Consider the following 15,612-nt stretch of genomic DNA (forward strand, 5'->3'; position numbering starts at 1 on the left):
AACCTGACCGATGGCATTGGGGTTCCAGCCATCGGGGGGGCCGGGGGGTGTGCGCACATGATGTGTGGTTGGTGCTGGTACTTGGCTCTTATATTGGCCCCCTATCCCTCATCAAACCTCGAGAACTCACACCCCCTTAAAGAGCATTTGAGATTTTACAGGTTTGCTGCCAGTAGCCATTAAAGTGTTTGAAATGGGGACACTTTTTTCAAATGGTAAGAAAATCTTGTACACTTCGAGTTTTTTGTTGAATTTTTTTGTGCACGCCAACAAAAATAAAAGGATCACGTCTACCAAGTTTTGGGCCAAAACTCTTTGTCATAATGTCTAGATCCGGGGATCTATCGCTAGACATTGACTTTTAGGGAGTCGCCACCAATCTTTTTTTATCTAGGTGCGATTGGCCACCTAAGGAATCTGTTTTTTCAGGAAACACCTAAGTTTAAGGGTCCCTAAAAGAATAGGTTCAGGTCTACAAACTAGAACAGGGTTCAAGAGTTCGGTTACGTGTGAGGAAGGTTATAGCACCCTCACAACGCCAATCAAAAGATAGTACTAGCTTAAATTTGTGTTATCCATTTAGCCTTAAAATTTTACCAAGTAATTAATTATTGGAAATTTTTCTCAATTGACTCTAATACTTTTAGCAGAAAATTGAGAAAATTCCCTCACCTCAAGAGTATGCAAGAAAAAACTACTGTTTCACTTGCAAGGGCTCCGTCGTCGGATTGGTTAAAGAAAAATCAAAATCAAAATCAAAATAGAAAGGAATGAGAGAATGATTGTTCTTGTGTAGGAAAATTGATACTTTCAACTTTTCCTCAAAAATATTTTTTTGAAATTTTGATTTTCAAGGAAAATTTATACTTTCAACTTTTCCTCAAAAACCCTTTTTTTTGAAAATTTATTTTTAAGGAAAATTGATATTTTCAACTTTTCCCTAAAAATATTTTTTTTGAAAATTTATTTTTAAGGAAAATTGATACTTTCAACTTTTCCCTAAAAATATTTTTTTGGAAATTTTGATTTTCAAGGAAAATTGATACTTTCAACTTTTCCCTAAAAATATTTTTTTTGGAAATTTTGATTTTTATTTAAAGAAAATAGAATAAAATAAAAGTGAAAATAAATAAAGATAAAAAATAAAGAAAAGTAAAACAAAAATAAAAATAAAATAAATAAATATTAAATAAATCTAATCTAATAAATAAATAAATAAGACAAATAAATAAAAAATTTTGAAAAAAAAAAAAAAACCTGGAGCGGCTCGGCTACCGGCTTGGCTCGGCTCGGCTTGGAGGGGGTAGACACACGCGCGGGTCAGGAAGCGGGTTGACGCTCGAGTCGGGTCGGATCTCGTTAAAACGCGCGGATCCTCTGGGTTACTTAAGGCCAAAACGACGTCGTTTTGAAAGGGTATAAAAGGTACTTCTCTCTGTTTTTGGACAGAACTCTCCTCCCCTCTCTCTCTCTCCTTCCTTTTTCCTCTCCCTTCTCTCTAAAAGCTGAAGAACTCCGATTGAATATCTGTCGGATTCTGAAAAATGTGGTCGGAAGATCACCGGTTTCTAGGATTTTTCACCGAAAACTGGGCAGGTCGCCAGAAACTTCAAGTTTGGCCAGAATTTTCATCGAAAAATTCAAACTTCGTCAGAAAATTCACCGGAATCTGGAATTTCCAGAAAAAAATCACCAAAAAAACTTCAAAAAAATTCTTCTCACTCCCAGAACACTCCTAAACCCTTTCTTAGCTCTCTATACGCCCCTATTCTCTTAATCAATAGCTTTTGCTTACTGTTTTCTCTGTGTGTTCTTCATTCTGTTCTAGAGGTGCCTTTTATAGGGATTGATCAGGAGTTCCTGATCAATCCCAATTCCTCCTTGGACGGGAATTCAATCTTTGAATCCAACTGGACTCTTCTGATTGAATTCCCATTCATAGTGAGATTCTTCAACTTTCAATCCCAGCCCTAAAAAAAAAAATAATAATAATAATAATAATAATCGGATAAATAAAAAAAATCAGATAAATGAATAAAATAAAATTAACAGATAATTAAAAAATAAAATAAAATAAATCCAAAAATATTACCAGAAAAAAAATTATAATATAATAATAAATATATAACTATATAAATAAATTGCATATAAATATTAATAGAAAAAAAATAAAGATATACATAATAATAATAATAAATAATAAAATACATAAAATACAAAAAAAGAAAAAAGAAAAAAAAATACAAGGTAAAAAATTGAATTGGGCTATACCCATTTGGGCCAAGCCCAATTGATCTAGGCCTAGACCCAATTGGGTATCTACAGCTGCCCCTCTTTGCACATTTTCTGTGAAACAGAAATTACGTAAAGACATAGACACCCAATCAAGACTCAACTCAACATTGTCATTTTTTGTTTTGTTTTTGTTTTGTGTTTTTTTTGTTGTTTTTTTGTTTTTTTTTTGTTTTTGACCAAAGCTCCTCTAAACAGAGGCTCAACGACTTTGGAAAATAAATTGCTCCTCTAAACAAAGGCACCACGACTTTTGAAAGTAAATTGCTCCTCTAAACAGAGGCACCAAGACTTTGAAAAATAAATTGCTCCTCTAAACAGAGGCACCACAACTTTGAGAAAGTAAATTGTTCCTCTAAACAGAGGCACCACGACTTTGGAAAAGTAAATTGCTCCTCTAAACAGAGGCACCACGACTTTGGAAAAGTAAATTGCTCCTCTAAATAGAGGCACCATGACTTTGAGAAAGTAAATTGCTCCTTTAAACAAAGGCAACGAAACTTTGGAAAAGTAAATTGCTCCTCTAAACAGAGGCACCACGACTTTGAGAAAGTAAATTGCTCCTCTAAATAGAGGCACCACGACTTTGAGAAAGTAAATTGCTCCTTGACAATCATGTCCAAAGGAGTTGAAAGTTGTGTTTGAAGGAATTTCAGGGGATTATGCCCAAAGGTCTTATAAATCAACCTTGATACCAAAAGCCATCCTATTTCAAGGATTAGGAACTTACCTATAAAATATCTTCATATCTGTCTTCTCCATGTGGGATGTTGGAACACCCTTGCTTCTTGAATTTATACACTCTACTTTCCTGAAAGTAGTGTATGCTATGTAAACGCATATGAATTTCAATGCATGCTATGCAAATGTTGGTCAATTAATTCCTGTTCAATGTATGGTACTCAAATTTCTCAAGCTCTTTTCTTAGGCATCAAGCCCTTTGATTCTTCAGAGATCCAATTGCACTGCTCTTCTAAGATCGAACCAGTGTAGCTCTTAATTGTCTTTTCCACTCACATTCTTCCTTGTTCAATTTCAATACTTTGGAATAAGCTTCATCAATCGATCATCACTTGGCCATCATTCAATGAATTTCTCAGCACTAACAAATTTCAAAACAAGTTTCATCCACCATCACTGGGTCATTACTCATAGGTGTCTCAGCATTAACCATTCCAAAACAAACTTTGTCCACTGATTGTTCTCATCATTCAATCATAACTTGCAAATCATATCGACCAATTCATCATTGTACTCATCACTTGGTTGTACCACTTTTCAAAATTTGCCCCATCATATTCTCTATTTGGTCACATCATATCCAAATAATCTCTTTTAGGTTTCTGCCATTTCTTCATTTTGTCACCACCATCATCTTAGATTTCTTTTCAAATGAATACAAGACTCTTTTAAGCACATATTCATTCATTCATTATCATTTCAAATCTTGACAAATACAATGCAATCAAGCATTTTCTCAATTCATTTTAGGGGTGAAATAATAAGAGAACACAAGGTGAATTATCAATGAAGATCTATTTTGGTATAAAACAAATGGGAAAGGAAATAAATTGGATATATGTCATTGGGATGGATGGTATGTCCAAATGATGAATATTCAGACAATTCTCAACATTAATCTAGGATTCTTTTTCAAAAACTCATTCCATTTACTGTTGAAGTCATCTTGAGCTTGGCGAACTTTGCCCCAATCTTTGAGGGATCTTTAGATGTCTTTGATCTTCCATTCATGTGAGCCATTTGACCTGGATCTTTTTCTACCAAAATCACATTTTCAAGTTTTCAATTTGAATCTCTTTTTTCATTTTTTTCATTTTTTCTTCTTTCTTTCTTTTTTTTTCTTTTTTTTTTTCATCATCTTCTTTTTTTTTTTCTCATTTTTCACCTATTGTTGATATCCTTCATACATCAAACTTTAGAGTAATGTAGCATCATTCCATTGCTTCATCATGAGCATACCTTCGCTCAACATATTATCATTCAAGTTAAGTATTCATACTTGATCCAAATGGACTTTTCAAGGTTGTAATGTAGGCCAAGGTGAACGGTCATAAAAAAAATGGATATAATAGGCTCAAAACATGTATTAAAAAGGTTCAAAACCAAAGGATCATTTGATACAACTTGGCATTTTACCCCCACATTGTTTCACTATTTTCTTTCTTCACACAAAAGATTCTCATTACTTTGCCCCAAGTCATGTATGGCATTTTTTTTTCTTTTTCTTTTCTTTTTTTTTTCCATTTTTGAGACCTTTTATGAAATTTTTTTCAAAAATTGCCCCCCAGTGTAGAGGGTGATCCTTGGTTAGGGTTCTTCAAAAAAAGAAATCATAATAGGCTCAAAGGGGTAGCAATAAATGGTTTTTTGAATGGTAAAAGAAAGATGGCCATTTTTCATCTCAATTGTGAATACCTTTCTTGAACATCATCTATTGAACAAAGCTCGTGAATCTGTATAAAAGATTGCACATCTTCAAGACATATTTATTTCACCTCCAGTAACAGCTTACTTTTTTCTCAAATCATCTTCTCATATTAATGTGGATGAGTTCTCAAAAATTAAATCCCAGAATTACTGTTATAACTGTCCAAATATTCATCATCCAAAATTTGAGAATGGGAATGTGAAGTTATGAAAGGTAACAGGGCATGGAATAATGGTCGAGTGAAAAAGAAAATGTAATGAAATGCATTAACTTGCCCTTATTAAGATGATAACAAGTGAAGTCATTTTGCAAAAAAGAAATCTAACATTACTTGAAAAGAAATCTTAAAATGACAAAAACAAACCTTTAACCAGCCTTATCTCCATTAAAAATTAGCCCCCTATATGATCAGGTGAAGAAATCCCTATTGACATCTTGCCCCTCAATTCATTGTGACTCTCCAAATCCTTTCTGTTCTTGACTTTCACTCAGTACGCTAACATTAGGTGTTGTTGCTTTTCCCTGATCAAAACTTACCATTCCATCATTGATCAACCGTTGCACCTTATACTTTAAAGTAGTGCAATTTTTAGTAGAATGGCCAGTAATTCCATAATGGTAGTCACAGGGGACTGTAGGATCATACCACTTTGGATAGGGTGGTTTAAGCGGTTCCACATGGCTAGGGGCAATCAAATGGCTATTATAGAGTTCTCGATATAACTCTGTATAAGTCATAGGAATTGGATCAAATACAGGTTTTTCTCGAGTAATTCGTTGTTCTCGTGAGCCACTTGCTGGGTTAGTAGGGCGAATTTGGGTTCTTACAGGAGCTTGAATGTTAAGGCTATATGTAAGATCTTGAGGGCTAAAAATTGATCGGTAAGTGGATGAATAAGGTGGTTGTGGAGATAGCTGGTATGGGTGGGATGAGGCATTATTCACAATAAGATAGTATGGAGAGTAACCTTGGGATGGATAGGGTTGATAACCCCTGAATTGTTGTCTATCAAAGCTCATAGCTTGAGCTTGAGCTTCTTTCTTTTCTAATGTCTTCTTGGTTTCTCCTCCTTTCAACTTACCATTTTTTATGGCACTTTCAATAATTTCTCCAGAGATCACCATGTCGGCAAAATTTTTTATTGCATTCCCTATCATCTTTTCATAATAGGGAGGTTTTAAAGTGCTAACAAACAACACTGTGGTCTTTTTTTCTGTCAGTGGAGGTTGTACCTGTGAAGCTATATCTCTCCATCTCTGGGCGTATTCTTTAAAAGACTCATTTGCCTTTTTCTCTAGATTCTGTAAAGACAAACGATCAGGGGCCAAATCGATGATATGTCGATACTGATTGATGAAATCATGTGCCATATTGCTCCAAGAGCGAATATGGGTCCTATCCAACTGAACATACCACCTGGCCGCAGAGCCAGTAAGGCTATCCTGGAAGACATGCATCAAGAGTTTTTCATCATGTGCATGAGCTGCCATTTTTCGACAATACATTGTGATGTGAGTTTTGGGGCACTTTGTACCATCATATTTTTCAAATTTTGGTACTTTAAACTTATGAGGGATAACCATATCAGGAACTAAGTAGAGCCCAGCAGCATCAACTGACCCATAAAAGCTAAATCCTTCTACAGCCTGTAGCCTTTGCTCTAGCATGCTAATCTTGGAACTTTCTTGTACTTCCACTCTCATCTTTTCTTTTTCCTTCTTTTTTAACTCATCTAGATCAGGAATTGGTTCTACTGCTTTTTCAGTGAATATAGGATTTATATAGCTATTATACTGCCCTGGGTTGAAAGCTGATGGCATTCCAGGATATATGAAATGTTGTGGTAGGACCTCTTGAGCAGACTGGCTTGAGGTGGGCCAAAACCTGGAGGATACAAAGGGTCAGCCAGATCTTCTTAGCTTGTATTTCCTTCAACTCCTTTTCCTTTATTCATGTTATTAAGAGCCTCCAAAATCTTGCTTAGTTCACTTTCAATCTTCTCCTGAGCTTTTTCTAGCTTTTCAAATCTATGAGAACTTTTCTCCTCCATTTGCCTTGCTCTGGATCTTGTGTTGTATGGATGAGTAGGGTTTTCGCTAGATGGAGCTATCCTCGAACCTTGAGTACCATACTTATGATTAGAAATGTTATGTTGTGCCTTATGTATGATGCTTTGATACACAAATAAAATGTACATTTTTCTGAATGAAATCTAGTATGAAATGAATGTAAATGATTGTGTTAAAACATGATCATGAAAATAATGCAGATGCATAAAATTAGACAAAGAACATAGTTAGTTCCATGGATGAAATGAAAGTGATGCTGATGCATAATGTTACATATGATACTGAAAATGATACACAAAGTTAAACAATCAAAATGGTTAGATAAACACCCTTTTTGTGTCTTAATTTCAGGGTATATCTATCATTAGGTAGAAAGGGCTCTATCCTAGGTTTAGGCATTCTTAAGGTTCACTATATGCGGTTTTAAAGTCAAAGTCTAAAGGTCCTCAAATTGTTCCTTACATCTTTGTCCATCATAGACTAGTAAGGCACCCTAATCCTCGCCCATTACAGGCTACAAGCGGAAAAGGTTCAATTTGAGTGGGAGTATTTCGCTAGCCACTGCAGAGGCATTAGACCTCACGAAAGCAATAGGTACTTTACTCCCTCCTAGAGGGATGGAGCTCGGTTGTAGAGCTCATGTTATGCACATGCACATGAATGACATAATTAACAAAGCAAATAAACATAAATGAATAATAACACATATATACAAAAGGGTTCAATTTTATTAGGCTTTTGGATAACATAAATTATTTGCTGGCCTGACTCTCCAGGTCCCCAGTGGAGTCGCCAAGCTGTCATAACGTCTAGATCTGGGGATCTATCATTAGACATTGACTTTTAGGGAGTCACCACCAATCTTTTTTTATCTAGGTGCAATTGGCCACCTAAGGAATCTGTTCTTTCAGGGAACACCTAAGTTTAGGGTCCCTAAAAGAATAGGTTCAGGTCTACAAACCAGAATAGGGTTCGGGAGTTCGGTTACGTGTGAGGAAGGTTATAGCACCCTCACAACACCCATCAAAGATGGTACCAGCTTAAATTTGTGTTATCCAATTAGCCTTAAAATTTTACCAAGTAATTAATTATTAGAAATTTTTCTCAATTGACTCTAATACTTTTAGCAAAAAATTGAGAAAATTCCCTCACCTCAAGAGTATGCAAGAAAAAACTACTGTTTCACTTGTAAAGGCTCCGTCGTTGGGTTAAAGAAAAATCAAAATCAAAATCAAAATAGAAAGGAAGGAGAGAATGATTGTTCTTGTGTAGGAAAATTGATACTTTCAACTTTTCCTCAAAAATATTTTTTTGAAATTTTGATTTTCAAGGAAAATTTATACTTTCAACTTTTCCTCAAAAACCCTTTTTTTTGAAAATTTATTTTTAAGGAAAATTGATATTTTCAACTTTTCCCTAAAAATATTTTTTTTGAAAATTTATTTTTAAGGAAAATTGATACTTTCAACTTTTCCCTAAAAATATTTTTTTGGAAATTTTGATTTTCAAGGAAAATTGATACTTTCAACTTTTCCCTAAAAATATTTTTTTTGGAAATTTTGATTTTTATTTAAAGAAAATAGAATAAAATAAAAGTGAAAATAAATAAAGATAAAAAATAAAGAAAAGTAAAACAAAAATAAAAATAAGATAAAAAAATATTAAATAAATCTAATCTAATAAATAAATAAATAAAACAAATAAATAAAAAATTTTGAAAAAAAAAAAAACTTGGAGTGGCTCGACTATCGGCTTGACTCGTCTCGGCTCAAGGAAGAGAAATGGCTCAGGGGGCGGCTTGGAGCTCGGCTCGGCTCGGCTTGGAGGGGGTAGACACACGTACGGGTCAGAAAGCGGGTCGACGCTCGGGTCGGATCGGATCTCGGCAAAACGCGCGGATCCTCTGGGTTACTTAAGGCCAAAATGACATCGGTTTGAAAGGGTATAAAACGCACTTCCCTCTGTTTTTTGATAGAACGCTCCTCCCCTCTCTCTCTCTCCTTCTTTTTTCCTCTCCCTTCTCTCTAAAAGCTGAAGAACTCCGGTTGAATATCCGTCGAATTCTGGAAAATGTGGCCGGAATCTGGAAAAATTCACCGGAAGTTCGTCGAAAGTTAGCCGTAAGATCATCGGTTTCTGGGATTCTTCGTCGAAAACTGGGCAGGTCACCGAAAACTTCAAGTTTGGTCAGAATTTTCACCGAAAAATTCACCGGAATCTAGAATTTCCAGAAAAAAAAATCACCAAAAAAACTTCAAAAAAATTCTTCTCACTCCCAGAACACTCCTAAACCCTTTCTTAGCTCTCTATACACCCCTATTCTCTCAATCAGTAGCGTTTGCTTACTGTTTTCTCTGTGTGTTCTTCATTCTGTTCTAGAGGTGCCTTTTATAGGGATTGATCAGGAGTTCCTGATCAATCCCAATTCCTCCTTGGACGGGAATTCAATCTTTGAATCCAACTAGACTCTTCTAATTGAATTTCCATTCACAGTGGGATTCTTCAACTTTCAATCCCAGCCCTCAAAAAAAGAAAAAAATAATAACAATAATAATAATCAGATAAATAAAAAAAATCAGATAAATGAATAAAATAAAATTAACAGATAATTAAAAAATAAAATAAAATAAATCCAAAAATATTACCAGAAAAAAAAATTATAATATAATAATAAATATATAACTATATAAATAAATTACATATAAATATTAACAGAAAAAAATAAATAAAGATATACATAATAATAATAATAAATAATAAAATACATAAAATACAAAAGAAGGAAAAAGAAAAAAGAAAAAAAAATACAAGGTAAAAAATTGAATTGGGCTATACCCATTTGGGCCAGGACCCAATTGGGTGCCTACACTCCTTCCGAAAAAATTTTAAAAATTCCCGAACCGTAAAAAGTTTCAAAAATCATGAAAAATAGAAAACGAGTCGTCTTGCCATGAAACTTCACGTGAAGGCTTAAGGGACCACTGTATGAATTTACAAGCCATAAAAATGGCATTGGAACGCAAAAATATGAAGATGTTCCTAAACCCACCTACCACCCTATTGATCCACGGCTTGCGCATCTCGTCTCTCTGGCCGGCGTAGTGCCCGCCCGCCCGCCGACCGCTCGTTTCGTTAGTTGGCTTACGCATACGGAGTTCATTCCCAGTCTAAGATTGAATCGGACTGAGGGTTGCAGCAGCACATGCTGGGCTCAGGCATGTGCTGGTGCCGTATTTTTCTTCGTCGGGGTACCATCGTCCGAGCATCACCGGAGAACCTGACCAACGACATTGGGGTTCCGACGATTGGGGGGCTGGGGGGTGTGCTCACATGATGTGTGGTGGGTGCTGGTACTTGGCCCTTATATTGGCCCCCTATCCCTCATCAAACCTCAAGAACTCACACCCCCTTAAAGAGCATTTCAGATTTTACAGGTTTGCTCCCAGTAGCCATTAAAGTGTTTGAAATGGGGATACTTTTTTCAAATTGTCACAAAATCTTGTACACTTCGAGTTTTTAGCTGATTTTTTTTGTGCATGCCAAAAAAAATACAAGGATCAGGTCTACCAAGTTTGCAGCCAAAACTCTTTCTGAAAAAATTTTAAAAAATCCCGAACCGTAAAAAGTTTCAAAAATCGTGAAAAATAGAAAACGAGTTGTCTTGCCATGAAACTTCATGTGAAGGCTTAAGGCACCATTGTATGAATTTACAAGCCATAAAAATGGCATTGGCACGCAAAAATATGAAGATGTGCCTAAACCGGCCTACCACCCTATCGATCCATGGCTTGCGCATCCCGTCTCTCTGGCCGGCGTAGTGCCCACCCGCCCGTCCGACCGCTTGTTTTGTCGGTTGGCTTACGCATACAGAGTTCATTCCCAGTCTAAGATCGAATCAGACTGAGGGTTGCAGTAGCACATGCTGGTCTTGGGCATGTGCTGGTGCCGTATTTTTCTTCGTCGGGGCACCATCGTCGGAGCATCGCCGAAGAACCTGACCGACGGCATTGGGGTTCCATCGATGGGGGGCCCGAGGGGGTGTGCGCACATGATATGCGATGGGAGCTGGTACTTGGCCCTTATATTGGCCCCCTATCCCTCATCAAACCTTGAGAACTCACACCCCCTTAAAGAGCATTTGAGATTTTACAGGTTTGCTGCCAGTAGCCATTAAAGTGTCTGAAATGGGGACATTTTATTCAAATGGTCGCAAAATTTGTACACTTCGAGTTTTTAGCTGAATTTTTTTCTGCATGCCAACAAAAATACAAGGATCACGTCTACCAAGTTTGGGGCCAAAAATCCTTTCGAAAAAATTTTAAAAAATCTCGAACCGCAAAAAGTTTGGAAAATCGTAAAAAATAGAAAATGAGTCGTCTTGCCATGAAACTTCACACGAAGGCTTAGGGGACCATTGTATGAATTTACAAGCCATAAAAATGGCATTGGCATCTAGAAATATGAAGATGTGCCTAAACCCACCTACCACCCAATCGATACACGGCTTGCGTATCCTGTCTCTCTAGTCGGCATAGTGATCGCCCGCTCACCCGTCGCTTGTTTCATCGGTTGGCTTAGGCATACGGAGTTTATTCCCAATCTAAGATCGAACCGGACTGAGGGTTGCGGTAGCAGGATCTGCAGGATGTAGAGGTGGACCCGATCGATCCCTGGTTTACGGATCCCACCCCTCTGGCCGCTTGAGAGCTCACACGCTCGTTTCGTGGGTTGACTTAGGCATACGGAGTTCATTTTACAGGTTTTACAGGTTTGCTGCTACTAGCCATTAAAGTGTCAGAAATGGGGACACTTTTTTCGAATGGTCACAAAATCTTGTACACTTTGAGTTTTTAGTTGATTTTTTTTGTGCATGCCAACAAAAATACAAGGATCATGTCTACCAAGTTTGGGGCCAAAACTCCTTCCGAAAGAATTTTGAAAAATCCTGAACCGTAAAAAGTTTTGAAAATCGTGAAAAATAAAGAACAAGTCGTCTTGCCATGAAACTTCACGTGAAGGCTTAAGGGACCATTGTATGAATTTACAAGCCATAAAAATGGCATTGGCTCATAGAAATATGAAGATATGCCTAAACCCACCTACCACCCTATCGATCCATGGCTTGCGCATCCCGTCTCTCTGGCCAGCGTAGTGCCCACCCGCCCGCCCGCCCGTTTCGTCGGTTGGCTTAGGCATACGGAGTTCATTCCTAGTCTAGAATCGGACCGGACCGAGGGTTGCGGTACCACATGCTGGGCTCAGGCATGTGCTGGTGCCGCATTTTTCTTCGTCGAGGAACCATCGCCAGAGCATCGTCGGAGAACCTGACCGACGGCATTGGGGTTCAGGCGATCAGGGAGCGGGGGGGTGTGCGCGCATGATGTGTGATGGGTACTTGTATGTGGCCCTTATATTGGCCCCCTATCCCTCATCAAACCTCAAGAACTCACACTCCCTTAAAGAGCATTTGAGATTTTACAGGTTTGCTGCCAGTAGCCATTAAAGTGTCTAAAATGGGGACACTTTTTTCGAATGGTCACAAAATCTTGCACACTTCGAGTTTTTAATTGATTTTTTTGTGCATGGCAAAAAAAAATACAAGGATCATGTCTACCAAGTTTGGGGCCAAAACACCTTCCGAAAAAATTTTAAAAAATCCTGAACCGTAAAAAGTTTCAAAATCATGAAAAATAGAAAACGAGTCGTCTTGCCATGAAACTTCACGTGAAGGCTTAAGGGACCATTGTATGAATTTACAAGCCATAAAAATGGCATTGGCACACAGAAATATAAAGATGCACCAAACCCACCTACCACACTATCGATCCACGGCTTGCGCATCCCGTCTCTCTGGCCGACGTAGTGCCCGCCCGCCCGCCCGCTCATTTCGCCGGTTGGCTTAGGCATACGGAGTTCATTCTTAGTCTAAGATTGAACTAGACCGAGGGTTACGATAGCACATGCTGGGCTTGGGCATGTGTTGGTGCCATATTTTTCTTCACCGGGGCAGCATCGTTGGAGCATCGTCGGAGAACCTGACCGACGGCATTAGGGTTCTGACGATCGGGGGGGCCGGGGGGTGTGCTCACATGATGTGAGATGGGTGCTGGTACTTGGCCCTTATATTGGCCCCCTATCTCTCATCAAACCTCGAGAACTCACACCCCCTTAAAGAGCATTTGAGATTTTACAGGTTTGCTGCCAGTAGCCATTAAAGTGTCTGAAATGGGGACACTTTTTTCAAATTGCTACAAAATCTTGTACACTTCGAGTTTTTAGCTAATTTGTTTTCTGCATGCCAACAAAAATACATGGATCAGGTCTACCAAGTTTGGGGCCAAAACTCCTACCGAAAAAATTTTAAAAAATCCCGAACCGTAAAACGTTTTGAAAATTGTGAAAAATAGAAAACGAGTCGTCTTGCCATGAAACTTCACGTGAAGGCTTAAAGGACCATTGTATAAATATACAAGCCATAAAAATGGCATTGGCACGTAGAAATATGAAGATGTGCCTAAACCCACCTACCACCCTATCGATCCACGGCTTGCGCATTCCGTCTCTCTGGCCGACGTAGTGCCCGCCCGCCTGCCCACCCGTTTGTTTCGTCGGTTGGCTTAGGCATACGGAGTTCATTCCCAATCTAACTGAGGGTTACGGTAGCACATGCTGGGCTCGGTCATGTGCTGGTGTCGTATTTTTCTTCGTCGGGGCACCATCGCAGGAGCATCGCCAGAGAACCTGACCAGCGGCATTTGAGTTTCGATGATTGGGGGGGCTGGGGGGGTGGGCGCACATGATGAGCGAAGGGTGCTGGTACTTGGCCCTTATATTGGCCCCTTATCCCTCATCAAACCTTGAGAACTCATACCCCCTTAAAGAGCATTTGAGATTTTACAGGTTTGCTGCCAGTAGCCATTAAAGTGTCTGAAATGGGGACACTTTTTTCGAATGGTCACAAAATCTTGTACACTTCGAGTTTTTAGCTAAATGTTTTTGTGCATGTCAACAAAAATACAAGGATCACGTCTACCAAGTTTGGGGCCAAAACTCCTTTCGAAAAAATTTTAAAAAATCTCGAACCGTAAAAAGTTTCAAAAATCATGAAAAATAGAAAACGAGTCGTCTTGCCAGGAAGCTTCACGTGAAGGCTTAAGGGACCATTGTATGAATTTACACGCCATAAAAATGGCATTGGCATGCAGAAATATAAAGATGTGCCTAAACCCACCTACCACCCTATCGATCCACGGCTTGCACATCCCGTCTCTCTGGTCGATGTAGTGCCTGCCTGCCCGCCCGCCCGCTCGTTTCGTCGGTTGGCTTAGGCATACGGAGTTAATTCCTAGTCTAAGATTGGACCAGATCGAGGGTTGCGGCTGTAGGATCGGTAGCACGTAGAGAAGGACCCGGCCAACCCCTGGCTTGCCCATCCCGCCCCTCTGGCCGGCTGAGCGCCCGCATGCTCGTTTCATGGGTTGACTTAGGCATACGGAGTTCATTCCCAGTATAATCATACGGAGTTCATTCTCAGTCTAAGATCGGATCTGATCGAGGGTTGCGGCAGCACATGCTGGGCTCGGGCATGTGCTGGTGCCGCATTTTTCTTCGTCGGGGCACCATCATCGGAGTATCGCTAGAGAACCTGACCGACGGCATTGGGGTTCCGACGATCGGGGGGCGGGGGAGGTGTGTGCACATGATGTGCGATGGGTGCTGGTACTTGGCACTTATATTGGCCCCCTATCCCTCATCAAACCTTGAGAACTCACACCCCCTTAAAAAGCATTTGAGATTTTACAGGTTTGCTGCCAGTAGCCATTAAAGTATCTGAAATGGGGACAATTTTTTCAAATGGTCACAAAATCTTGTACACTTCGAGCTTCTAGCTTATTTTTTTTGTACAAGCCAAAAAAAATACAAGGATCACGTCCACCAAGTTTGGGGCCAAAAATCCTTACGAAAAAATTTTAAAAAATCCTGAACCGTAAAAATTTTCAAAAATCATGAAAAATAGAAAACGAATCGTCTTGCCGCAAAACTTCACGTGAAGGCTTAAAAGACCATTGTATGAATTTACAAGCCATATAAATGGCATTGGCATGTAGAAATATGAAGATGTGCCTAAACCCACCGACCACCCTATCGATCCACGGCTTACGCATCTCGTCTCTCTAGTCGACGTAGTGCCCGCCCACCCGTCCACCAGCTCATTGTATCGGTTGGCTTAGGCATACAGAGTTCATTCCCAGTCTAAGATCAGACCAGATCGAGGGTTGCGACAGCAGGATCGACAGCACACAGAGGGGGACCCGACCGATCCCTGACTTGCGCATACCGCCCCTCTGGCCGATTGAGCTCCCGCACGCTCTTTTCGTGGGTTGACTTTGGCATACGGAGTTTATTCCCAGTCTAAGCATACGGAGTTCATTCCCAGTCTAAGATCGGACCAGACCGAGGGTTGTGGCAGCACATGCTGGGCTCGGGCATGTGCTGGTGCCGTATTTTTCTTCGTCGGGGCAATCGTCGGAGTATCGCCAGAGAACCTGACCGGCGGTATTGGGGTTCCGACGATCGGGGGGCGGGGGGGTGTGCGTACATGTTGTGCGATGGGTGCTGGTACTTTGACCCTTAAAGAGCATTTGAGATTTTACAGGTATACTGCCAGTAGCCATTAAAGTGTCTAAAATGGGGACACTTTTTTCAAATGGTCACAAAATCTTGTACACTTCGAGTTTTTAGCTAAATTTTTTTGTGCATGCCAAAACAAATAAAAGGATCATGTTTACCAAGTTTGGGGC

The sequence above is a fragment of the Durio zibethinus genome, chromosome 1 (assembly GCF_047325235.1).
Source record: "Durio zibethinus cultivar Kanyao isolate XHJ-2024 chromosome 1, ASM4732523v1, whole genome shotgun sequence".
In the NCBI taxonomy this organism is placed as follows: domain Eukaryota; kingdom Viridiplantae; phylum Streptophyta; class Magnoliopsida; order Malvales; family Malvaceae; genus Durio; species Durio zibethinus.